A 13,408-nucleotide genomic window follows, 5' to 3' on the forward strand; every position below is an offset into this window, starting at 1 on the left:
AGCTAAAGATTGACCACAAAACAGTTTTAAGCCATCAGCGCGATGCTGGATTCGAAACGAAGCTCGATGTTTTGGTGTCATACCAATTAATGCCATCGAATTTCCTCATCTGTGAATCTTTGGCCAAACGAAATGAAAGAGACCCATTTCTTAAACGGATGATGACTGGGAATGAGAAATGGCGGAAGCCCTTTTGTTTTTGATAGGACTTATAAGGAATCATTTATTATGAGTTGCTACCGTATCGGCCAAACACGTAACGTATATCACCTTTTTCTCGTATTTTAAAACCTCCTGAGTGATATGGAATTAGGATCTAGTGAAGATTGTGAAAATCGATCACTAGACTTTTTCGCCAATAAGATCCAAGACTTTTACGAGAGAGGCATCATCAAAAAATTATACAACAAAATGGGCATTTTTTAACTAAATCGGACCCTTGATAAAATGAGTTCCAGAGTGTGGAACAATCGAAGTCGATGTCAGGGTGAATAGGGTTTATGGTGCCGATACTGTAACTGTAAACTCTACTCTAAAATCACGGAAAAAATCAAAGTCCTGGAGCAAAAGATTGACAGACAATATTGTGCGAAAATGATCGTGGTCAAAGCGTTGGGAAGAACCGCCAGTCAGGAAGGTTGTATTGTGTAAGACTTGAAAGGAATATTTTATTACGATATCTTAAATACTTCCGCAAGGTCAAACATTAAATTCAGCTGTCCTGTCTGTCAAAGGCTGTAGTGACTCTATGCGAGAGGCATTATGAAGCTCCCTTTAAAATAGAAAGAAATGATCTTCAAAACAGTTCTTTTGGTTCTCTTTTTCTCCAAACCAATGTTTCGAGCATTTGTAGCGGCGTGCAACGATCTATAGGCTGCATTCGGCTCCCATCGTTCTTCTATTCCATCCAGAACCATTTGGCTACGGTGCGAGAAGGAAAGTAAAAAATCTCTCCCAACTCTCGAATTTCGGTTCCAACCAGTTCTCCCACAACCACACCCTTGGCCTCCGCCCTCCTCCGCTACCGGGACGGATTCCCAATCGTCCCATCGGAATCGGAAAGATAAATATGCTTTTTTAATTGCCTCACCCGTCAGCCGGCGCGCAACAGCTGATCGCCGTCGATCGACGCCCGCACCACCGGGGTCAGGCAGGATGCGCGTCGGGCATCGGGTTTTTGGCGGCGGACAGAAGGCCCCCGGCAGAGAGGAAGTGACGGAAATCGATTATAAACTGTTTCGTCGAAACTAATCAAGTCCCGCGCTCCGCGGCGGAGGCAAAGCGAAGGAAGTGCAACAGATCGGGCGGCTCCGCGATCGGGAGACACAGATAAAAAGCGTCGGCGATGCAGCCTTCAGGACGATTGAATTTTATCCGGCCCGCAGTCCGCTTATCGACCCCGAGAGTGGATTCTTCCGGAATTCGGAGAATGGCCGGCGGCATCCGTCGGTGGGCTCAATTAAAAGACCGTTTTGGTTTGCGATCCTGCGAACGGAAATGGCCCCTGTGACGGATCGGGTTTGGTTTCCCGATGGTGCTGAAATAGAGTCATTCGTCTGCTGGGCAGCAGCAGGTTAACGCGACGGACAACTCAATCTTTGCACCCGTTTTCGCTCGCCTTTTAATTGGCATCCTAAAACCCTGCACTCCCTGTTGTTAATATTTTATGGACCGACCCGGACCGATGCGTGCGTTGCATAAGACCGAGACCGACGAAGGGATCATCAAACTACGGTTGCGCAAGTTCAATGACTCCGGCTGCACATTCGTCCCGAAATCCTGTTCCCGGGTTTTTCGGGTTCCTTCTAATGCCCGGGTGCTGTTGCTGCGCAGAAAGTGCATCGCCCTGCTGTTTGCTTCACCCGAAAACGACCAGACACAGCATCGCAGGCAGTGATTTAAGATAATAAACAATAATTATGCTCATCCTCGAAGGAATCCTCGTAACCGGAGACAGGGCGGTGGTGGCGGCCGCCCCGCCGAAAATCCATTACATCGATACGGTTAAGGGGCACACGGGCAAACGGGCAAAAACGGGGAGCCCGAAAACATGTTGCCTCCCCAACCTCCCCTCGGGCCCGTGTTGAAACACATACGGCATGCGTGCCGCGGCCGTCCGGGCTCCGATTTGCTGCCAAATGCTATTCCGGCTTCTTACCGGGGGCTCGTTCCGGGGGCTTCCGTTCCTCGGCAGAGAGATGTTCGAAATTAGTATACAACCCGAGGCGAGGCTCCCGCCGAACATCGGCTCTCCCGTTTTGTCCCGGGGACGGGGACTCCATTCGTCGAATTCTTCGCAGAAGCAGCAGAAGAATGGAAGAAGGTGGCCAAGAAAAATGACTGATTCTTGGGCCGCCGGTCCTCCGTGATCCCGTTCTTCTCCTCTTCGGCTGGCGGCCAAAGTGTGCCAAAAATCCACTCTCCAAAAACCGTCGGACTCTCTTGTTCCAACGATCGTTCCGACGCCGCACGGCACCGAAGGATAATAATCGATTTGTGGCGATTGAGTGGCTGGCCGGTGATGAGGGCTAGGGCTGCTTGGCCGCAGCGGTGGATTGTGTTATTGTTATTAAATCGCCAAATTTAATGGCTATCATTACGGAGAAATGCGAATGCTACCGCCGTTGCCTCTGCATCGGATCGCAGCCCGAGGCCGGGGCACATTACGCGGGCGCGCGCAGCTTGATGCGTGGTCGATGCAAAAAGTTGACCAAAAAGTTATTTCTTTTAAAAGTGACGCACTCGACGATCGTATGGCACACGTTGGGGGGGTTGATCGATCGATCGATTTCTTCAACGTAAAGTTCTTCGATTGATTTATTTCCCTCCGAAGCGTCGCCGAGCTTTATGACCTCCGGGGCGAGACAACCCCATAGTGAGTGGCTCGAAGAAAACAGCGGTGAATCGGCAATCAACCCGCGGCGATAGCCGCTCTTCTTTTCGACGATCCTAACGCACCGGCCGGGAAGGTGGAAAATTACGGAGCCGCGATCGCGTCGGATCGCGAAAATCGCGTCCCGGCAATTTGTTCCTTCGCCGCGGTCCGATCGGGTCGCCATTAACCGCGTCGAAATTGCGCATTGCGTAAGCGAAGAGGATTAATTGCGCTTGGGGCAGCGCTGATCCTTCGGGCCGGTGGCCTCGGCCCCGAAAATTGATCCCCGAAAATCTTAAACTGCCATCAGACAAACACTTCGCCGGCTGGCCGAGTGTGTTATTATCCGTAAATGCTGACCGCTTTGGGAGGGCATGATATTTGACCCCGGTTAAAACAGGCCCTTCAGAGGGGTCACAATCGCGCGGTTCGATCCAAGCGGGGCATCGGCACCGACATCATTAGTTTAATCATATTTGCTCACTTGCATCGCTGGGACGAGTAAAGGGGTTCACTGGTTGGCCTTATTTGAGGATCTCGGAGTTAAAGAATCATTTTAAATTTTAAATGAATGTACTACAAATTCTAGTAAGACTCCAACACAACTCAACGACTTCGAATGGGGTCGGATTACAGAAGGAAAGTCAATTATCACCTGTAAAGCTCGGCGTTCCCGAAGGCTCGCGACCCTCCCCCCCGCAGGGTCCGTCCGAAGGCGAAAATCTTTGCTAATTCAATTAAACGACAACCTCGAGGAACAAAATGTCAATGGCCGGCCGCTCCGGGGCCCGTACCGTGGAACGGATTAAAAGAAACCTTGCAACACTAAATCTCACCGCCAGACGATGCCCTTCCCCCCGGCCCGGCTCCAAAAAGGATTGATTTCCAATACTCGGCCAGCCGAGCCGACGGCGGACAAAACACACCAGCTGCGTTGGGTTTGCTGGTGATTAAAATGCAAACCGAAGAAAGTTTTGGCCTAGCATCGGCGACGGGAAGGGAAGGGACCAAAGCACGGCCCGCGCAACCATCTGCGATCCCCATGCGATGGTTAATTTCATAGCGAGTTCCTGCCATGCGGACCGACGGAAGGAGTCGATCGGCGAAACTGACGAAATTAACTACGGACGGACCCGTCATCGCGCGTCAGGGCGCGATGATGGCTACCCATTGCTGACTCGAAGCCAAGCAACATTGTTGCAACTGGGCGAAACACCGGGTCGAGTGATTACAACGTCCGGCGGGTCTCATCGGATAATTGATATTTATATTTCTTCGTTCTTATCGCCGGCCGGGCATCATCTTCGCATCATATTTCTTCATCGCGGAGATGAAGTGCAAATGGGAGCAAAAGCGTTCCGCGAAACGATCGCATAAATTCGAGCCGATTTTTTATATGCGATCGGACCGAGCTGGAAAGGTGAAGCGGACTTAATAAATGCGTGTAATAAATAGTAATCTAAAAATGTGACAATATAAAGCTGAATGAGAATCGATATCGATCAATCAGCTATGAAGTGATCGTGATAAACAATAGTTTCGTAAAGAGTTAAAACAAAAATCGGATGAATAAAGCCTCAGGACGAAAAAGAGGAAATAAAACACGAGGATCGAAACGTGATCTTGCGTAAAATGAGCCTAAGGAAAGTGGCGACAATTTGTGGTGCACAACGAGACCCGAACTGTAAACAACTACCGACCGGCCGGAACGATCCGCTGTGGTTCGCAAAGGGTGATTCCGCAAAATTAATGTCACCAAACAGTGACGGTCGTTAGGCTCTGGCTGACCCACTGACAAGCAGGCTTTCCGGAGCCCGCACTCTACATAATTATCGACCCGCCAAAAAGCGCCGCTAATCAGCGGCCGGCCGGCGGCATCGTCGATCGTACGTGATTCCGTCGATCACGAGTCGGACGGGGGGGAACCGCCAGAAATTAGCATTCCGACACGGCACTTCGCACCCAGAACGTGCGCGCCTCGGTTCCACGCGGCTCTGAACTTCGCCGACGACGATTTACTGGCCGCGCGGGACGTGTGATAATTTGACGATTCAATTACGGTGCGTTGCGTATGGGTTTTCGCGTGGCGAAAGTTCGATCTTCGGCTTAATGGTTTCATCACCCTACACGCACTCGGCCGGAGGCTAATTATTGGCACCGGTTCGGGCTCCGGTTTGGGCGTCGCAGCCACTAATTGATACTGCCGGCTTCGGCTTCCAGCACGATCGGGCCGTCGATCGCGCACCGCCCGCTTTGATCTTCCCAGGCGCATCCCGACGGCGGCGCAATGATTTGGACGAATCCCGACCCCGGCGCAGGCGTGCGGTGCGGAAGGACACGTCCCGGTATGTAGCGAAGGAATTCGCCGACATCGGCTCCGTGGCTTTGAAAATCACTTCCACCTTTCGCGCCCGCATTCCCCGCATCGACTCCACCCGGTTCGCAACATTGTTGCGATCGGGCAGCACTTCATAATTGTTTTGACATAAAAATATATCGCCCCCAAATCAATGCCCGCCGCCTGCGGTGCGGATGCTGCGGGCTGCTGATTAAATTACAGTCATTCCCGGGCGCGTCGAGGCGCGCGCGCACCGGCGATCGAACCCGGGGACCCGAAAGAGTGGAGCGGCCTCCGAAATCGGTCCCTCGGCCTCGAAAGGCGAAACCCAAGAAATCAAGAAGCAGCCACCGGCAGGTGACAGACTGTGGCGAGTGGCGCATGCAAACGCCGCCGCACCGGCCGCCGGGGGTTAATATGACGGTTCACGGTTGTCTTTGAATTCATTAGGCGAATCTGCGGCGAATGCGTCGCAAATTGATTTAAAATTTTATAATTTATGGTTGGCACACGTCCCGTGGCGTGTAACATCTCAATCGGGCCCGGGCGGCCCGGGCGGCGGCCAGTCCGGGCCAGCGGATCCGTGTTTAGCATGAAATTATGCGAAGCCTCTTTGGGGGGGCATTTTCGGGGCACTAGAAAGAGGGAGAAAAAAATGACACAGACCCGCGGAAGGACAGCTGATGTCTGCGAAGCGCTGGTGTCATTTGATACGCCACAGAACAGGATAAGGTTCCGCTTTTTTGGGAATCTCGCACCGATCCGCGATTTCGGGTGCGACGAGTGATCAAAAGACTGCGATGTGACATCAAGCGAGGAACCCGAGGCTTCAGCTTTTATTCGCGTCCACTAAATAACTAGCGGAAGGACTGTAAATGGTGAGCTCATTGCTATTATTAGCATTATTAGCTCATTGCTGTTTGTAGTCTTTATCGGCCGATCTATCTGCTCTGTTGTTTACTGATGTGGTGGTTCTCGAGTTCGCGGTTCTCGACTAATGGTGAGACATCTAGGAATGGCTGAGGACTTCCGCAACCTGTCCTGCCTTAAGACACTTTACGGTAGTCTGCCGTTCCCTACCTACCTACCCTACCGTCTCCCTACCTACAAAATAGACCCGGTTCCAGTTCGACTCGGTAAATTTAATAATAAATAAATCCAGTTCGAAATAAATAAATTAATAGAGTTGTTTGACATTTATCAAATGTTATCTGTAATTATATCAAGCTAAGGCCAAGTCAAATAAACCTTGCGGTAATTCTTCGTTAATAAACAAGTAAATAATCTATTTATTAGGCTGGGGATCCATAATTTTCCAATTATCCATTATTTTCGCGGTAAATGCTTTTAGTGATCGATATCGCGTAAAGTATCGATAGTACGGTTTCCAGTAAAGGCTCGTTTGTAAGTAAGGATCGTTTTCAAGCTGATACTTTAGACTTGAAAAACTCTCAAAAAAAACCGCTCCCATACAAAAAATTATCGCTTCCATACAAAAACGGAACGGACATGCGTCCCCGCGCCAAAGCACCCTTTCCCTGTTGAAGGGAGATCCTCATTTAAGTTTATTCTGTTGATCAGTCACCGATGGGTCTTATTAAGGCAAACCACCTGAAAAATGTTTCCGTCCGTCATAAAATTACCTTTAACGTCCGAGCCATGAAATTTCCCAAACAAATTTGGCGCTAATCAAGGGGGAAAATAAAATTTCGTACCCGCACGGTGTGAACAAATTCAAATCAGTGACCCACCGTCCGTTGCCAAGCTGGGCCCCAGCTTGAACCCCACGACGACGAGGACGACGGCGAAATCAGCCTTTCGCCTAGGATCGTTTATGTAGATCGTCCCATCTTCATCATCATTAATATCACCGACCGGGCACCGACCGACCGGTCACGAAATCGAATCACGAAAGCTTTCACCCGCCGGTCCTGAAACGGCCCCACCGAATCGGGGACCACTTTTTTCGCGCCCGGTCCCGGTCGGCTTTTTGTGGCTACCGTTTTGTCTGTCCCAGCGACCGAAGAACGCGGACGACAATTTCGTTCTCCGCGCGCGCGCACAACTCCGCGCGAGTTTCCCGGTTCATCGATCGATAAGTTTTCAATTACAGCACCCTGGCCCTGGCCTTGTCCGGCCCCCGGAGGAGCCGGAGCGGAGAGGACGAAATTAATACAACAACTAACCGCGCGCGCGCGCACACACTCGCTTATCACCGGGGTTATTATTTATCAATGTTTCGTCAGCGTCGGACAAGCACTTACGAGCATAAATAAATATTTTTCGGCCCGGTCGGCCGGCCATTTCGGTGTTCGGTCCGGTTCGGGGACCGGTTAGCTTGGCCTGGGTGCACCACGCACCACGGATTGAGGTCACGCACAGGGTCCTCGACTCTGATTGCCCTCCGGAGCCACCCCTCGGCAGGAGAGAAAGCCTTTCGCGCCGTGGCCACCGAGAAGCGCCGAGGTTTTCCACAAGCGGCGGGAGAATGTTTCGCCCGGTTTGGGGCTGGGCTGGGCCGGGACACGCTCCTTGATTGAGATGCGATCCACCGCGTGCGATCATGTTGATTATGTTGATGATCGATGTCCACGCACGAACGTGCAGCGCCCGATGCGGCTCTACTTTGCGGTCCTTTGCGGTCCTTTTCGGTCCAGGATCGAAAAGAAAGTCCGCACCCCGGGACGCACACAGATTGTGCATAAACGGGAGGAAATTAACGGTACGCTCCACTCGGCGGTGATAAGGTGAGCGAAATAATGATAAAACTCCTCCCAAAACACTGCGGGTTTCGAGATTTGGTTTCGTTCAGCGGAACGCTTTTTCTTAATAATCGATAAAGTTATTTCGGGGCCCGTTCAGATCGGCTCGTCGAGAATGTTTCGCTTCCTGAACTGATTAACTTTTTGGCAGAATGAAACTCGCCCCGCGAAAACTACTTTTCTTTCGGCCCCCCTCAAAAGCTTAATCACCGGGAAGGGCTGCGGCCCGTTCCGTTCCGGGCAATCACGGTGCGCACCGAAATCGATCAACCTCGGACCCGAGCGGACCCGAGATTGAGTGCAGTTCCGAGTTAATGACAATATAAGCATAGTAATTGGATGGGGCCAGAGGGTCACTAAAGGGCGGCTTCCGCGGGTGCTTCGGCGGGAGATAAAACGCTACCGGTTGAGCCCCCGGTTTTTGGGGGGATCTCGCGCCGGGTCGGGTCCGGGTGGCTGGGCATAAATTATGCTGGCGGCCCCCGGCCCAGGCCCAGGCATACTTTGATTAGTTTTCGATGCAAATTAAGCGTTTACTTTTCCCAACTTTCCCGTGTTGAAGGGGGCGCGCGAGCGCGTCATCGCGAAGGTCCTTCGCTTCGGACCGGTTTCGGGAATTTACAGTATGCCCTACTAACACCCAAACTGGTGTGGCCGGTGAGCTTCGGGAGTCTCCAAAGTACCCTGCAATTAGTTACTGTTATGACAATGCGCTGCGCCGGAGCGCGCCCTCTAATGGAGGCCGGGGCCGTGCCGGGGTCCGGGTCGCGTATGTGATTTAAATACCGCTACGTTCGGCGCGCTCGACGGTCACCGTGCGGCGATTATGGCGAACATTATCAATTTGGCAGCTTTCGCGGAAAGAAACGGCCAGCCCTTCCGAGGACATCTTCTTACCCGTGGTGGGCTTTGTGCTGGGTGCCGCTGGGTGGCTTGGCAACGGGGGTCAACGGGCGGGCAAAAGGGCCGGTCGCCAGTCAGCCAAAATGGACCGCCAACATAGCCGACCATGTTGGGGCCGGTCGGACCGGGCCTTTGTTAATATCGTTTAATGAATATTAATGTTGCATTATGACATACGGCGCTCCTACGGCCGGGTCGGGTCGGGCCGGGCTCACTCCGTCCTTTTTAGCCCTCGCGAAGCGATAATAATGAGATGAAATTGATATTAATTTGTGTGTTTGAAACATAGAAGGTTTGATTTATCATGGCGGACTCGGGTGGGCTCGGGAGCCGCCCAAGATTGCGGCCCATTGTGTGCCCGCGAAACGGTGGACAGGATTCGCGCTGTGTGGGGGCTCACTGGAACCGATCATCCTGTCGTCGTCCGGTCGTCGGCCGGTTCGGGCTCTTTAGCGGTCGCTAACCAACCTCCGTTACGTAACTTCCAAGTGGCCGGCGATCTGACTCACCGGACCGGACCGGAGTCATTGACCCAGCCAGGCCCAGAAGCTGCTGATCGTTTGCTTGTTGATTCCCGATTGAGGGCCCAGCTATTTGTCAAAGACAGGATTCGAATATAATTGTTATTTAGTATCAGTATCTGTACTAAAATTTGTAGATCCATCATCACAAAAAGGAGATCGCCAAAGAACGATTCTAATCGAACACCGATCGGGCTGTTTCGATCTGTTGTGGTCCTTTGCATCGAACACAACAGCCCGTGGGTGACTCAACATGAAACGAAAACAAAACAGGGATTTTTATACGACCTCACCTCGCCACCAGGCATAGAAATCACGGGGACGGGCCAAATCACCTGCTGCTTCTCGACCTCGACCGAAACCGATCGCCTTCTGCAGCCGGCAACTGCGCACACGCCGCGCTCAATTTGGAGCGCAGAGAAGCGATTATGAGGAGCGGCCGCCGTCGAGAGCCTGTTTTGCCCTGCGCCCCGACCCGATGATCGTGCTCCTGGTGGTGGTGCTGGTGATGATGATGATGATGATAGGGCATGGCGACGGCGGCGCGAGTGGAGCCGAGCCGAACCGCGATCCGAAGACGTTACGTCTGGGACCGGGCAGGTGTACCCATAAATCGAACACAGCCGGCCCACAGGGTGCCACTGTGTCGCTCTCTTTCCCTCTCTCTCTATCTCTCTCTCTTTCGCACGCGCACGCCTCACATTCACAGCACGCGCGCGCGGGCGCTAGTTCAAGGATCGTACCGGTCACTGCGAGCAAAGCGTCCCGAAAGCGGCCGGCTTAGCGATCGGCGCCGAAACGAAAGACAAAACATAAAATCGCATCAAGATAGAATGCAGAATGCACCGAAAATAAACGGCCGCCGCGGTGGTGGAAAAAGTGGAATGAAAGCCGAAATCACTTCGGCCGCATTGTAATCGTTCCGTTTAGCGCTCTCGTTTCGGTACGTTATTTATGCTGCCGGTCCGGCGAAAGCATAAAACAGCGAAGCGAAGCTCGGCCTGTGTCGGGTGGGGAAAGCAGGACAGATTCAGATTTATTAGGACCTTTGAACGGTGCCGGGATCGATGTGGAGCAGCAGCTTATTAGCGGGAGCAGAACCTAACGCCTGCCGGGGAACGGGATCGGATCGAAGTGCGAAACTGTACGGTGGCTTGTGGCAACGCTTATGAGGGCCATCATCGTTGGGCAACAATCACGATCGCGCGAAATTGGAATCCACCGGAAGAGGATGATTTGGAGTGCGATGATGGGATGGGCTTCAATTCACTTCAAATTTTATGCTTATGCTATCAAATCTATCAGCCAGGACTTGCAGCGCAAAAATGTAGTAACATAAAAAAGAGAACGGTACTAAACATATGGTTAGGGACCGATCGTTTTCCCAGCTTGTTTTGCGTCACGTCGGTCGCTTCCTCACAATATTTGGCAGGCTTCCTTTCGGTGGCAACAGTCCCTTAGTGTACCATCAGGACAATGGCACCGACAGCAATAAAAACACTGAAAACATTGTACGGTTGTAAGTCGGTTCAACCACCAGGGAGCCGAGGATCGGGCGGCCAAATGATCTCACTCGAGCGCTGGCAGGTGAATTTTCAGTGGCAGTCAGTGCGCAAGACGGAGTCGAAGTTATGCTCTGTCTTGCTCCTGCCGAAGACCGGCAAGTGGTCTGGGTCCTTGCCCAGGGTTAACGAATCCTTATCGTTATTTACTGCGTCCCCGTGTGTCGGTGTGAGTGAGCAGGAATGTCCTTTCAAGCTACCTGCTTCGGTCGAGCGCGCCAAACTGTAACCAAACCACCTGATGATCGTCCTTTGACGGACAAGGACCTTCGGGGATCGGGACCCTCCGGGCACGTCCTTTGATTTGGGGTGCAACAGTCTCGGTTTTATGTTGCGCTCTCTCTCTCTTCTGTTCGAGAATATAAATTAAGGATTTGATGCCGATAGGAATCAGGTGAATCGTTTTTAGGGAAGGGAAAAAGGAATCGAAGGAAAACAACCCGCCGGGTGCGGTTTCCGGTGAAAGAGTAGAGAAGCCCTTTGTTCACCCGAGGATGCCGAGCTGAGGGACCTTTGGGACGCTTTGTGTGACCGTGTGACTTCCACGGCGGCGGGCACTTAACAGGGCTACAGGACCTCGATTCGCTACATTCACTTTCGGATGAAAGTGGTATGAAAGGATTCGAAGGTTTTGATAAATCTGTGGCACAGGATGATCTAATTAGTGTAACCATTCTGAACCTTTCGAAGCGATCCGGGTTGGAACTCCCACGAGCTGTGGGTGCTGAACAGGGTTCTCACATTTTTGGGATTTTTTCTTAATAAATGGTCCATGAAAATTGAGCTCCAGCAAGTGTCGCCTAAATAAGTAATAATTCGCTCTGCGGTATGCATTTTGTGACGACTTCATTCAGTTGGTGGGTAAAAAATGTAGGATTTCTGGCATCATTTATATGAAATATACAAAAACTGTCTCATGGATAGGCATAACTTTCATTATTCGATGCTTGTGGATGTTGAGTAAGACTGAATTGGGGCTTCACCTAAGGAAGTTTAACGAAAAGAGTGCTTTTAGGATTTTTAGGATTCTCAAAACGAATCAAATTTGGAGTTCTCCAACGCTCTTTGGTTGTTAAGTCAAAATTTTAATCCTTTTTAATATTTTTCAAACCACTTAAAACACTGAGATCTTCTAAAAACAAGCTTTGACAAGCATTTGATGCGATTCTGTAGCTGTTTTTTTTTTCAAAAGGTAGCAGAAAAGTCTTGACCACCGAGAAATGCCATTTTCAGGCACAAAAGTCGACATGGTCTGCTTTCTTCCAAGATAAGTAGCAAACTAAATCGTACAGTATTTAATATTTTTCCCCAACGCTGGCATCTGATTCCTACTTTATAGTACTACAGTAATCCTTTTATTTTCAAAAACTGACCCCTTAAAAATAAAACAATCCAAATGCAGTACGACTAGAACGTAAATGATCCTTTCTTTAACGGCGTTTAATATGCACAGGGTGAAGCTTTTAGGAAAACATCCCTCCAGCAGCTGCTTCTGCTGCCGATAACGTGTGTCGTCGTCCTTCGCTGTGTCGGTTGAAATCATGGTTCTTTGTCTTGCTCGCTCCGGTGGTCCCTGGCCAACCCTGAGGAGCGTCCCACATTTGTCATTCGGTGGACGCCGTTGGCGCTGGGCCAGAACGGGCTTTACCCCATCTGCTGCTTATGCCGCTGACCCCTATCGATAAGCACCCCAAGATTTACGTTTCTCCCCTGGCACTGGCCGCGCTGAAGTTCAAGTTCAGAATGGTTCACCCAAGATGCTGGTACCATCCGTCGCGCCGCGTCCGGAAGGAAGCACCACATCCTGGCGGCTGTGACCGAAGATCGCAAAGCGATCGTGCGAAGAAAGTGAAACACTCGCTCGTTATCAGCGCCCGATGGCGCGCGGGTGCCCGCATTCCCCAGATCCGGTTCTCTCGGTTGTGGAAGGTCCTTCCGAACCCCCCCCCCCCCCCCCCCCTCCGGGGGTGTGAGCGGAGAGTGTCCGTTAAGAGATGCGCCTTGTTTCTCTTCCCTTCGGCTCGGGGTGCTTCGGTCAAATCGTTTTGCAGCCTGCGATCGACAGGTGTGCGTACGCAACGGACCATGTGACAGGTAGGGTCCGCGCGTGTGTATGTAAGAAAGGACACCCCGTACGTTGGGAGAACTGGTCCCCAGCTGGAGCGTAGGAATCGAAGGAATTCATCCCCCCCAATTCCCCAAAAAAGGAGGTGATCACAGCGTCCGCAGACGATTCGCGAGAGAGAGAGAGAGCGAGAGGGGAGGTCTTTCTCTGTCTCTCTCTCTCTCTCTCTCTCGGGAGAAGCCCACGGAAGGAGTATCTTAAATTAATGATTTTAATAATATTCACGATTCAGGGCCCGGAAGGAGAGAATTAACCGAGAAACCGAGAGGACCGACGGGGGCCAACGCGCGAATAAGAAGATAAACATAAAGAGAGGCACACG

This window comes from Anopheles bellator, chromosome 1 (genome assembly GCF_943735745.2).
Source record: "Anopheles bellator chromosome 1, idAnoBellAS_SP24_06.2, whole genome shotgun sequence".
Classification (NCBI taxonomy): Eukaryota; Metazoa; Arthropoda; class Insecta; order Diptera; family Culicidae; genus Anopheles; species Anopheles bellator.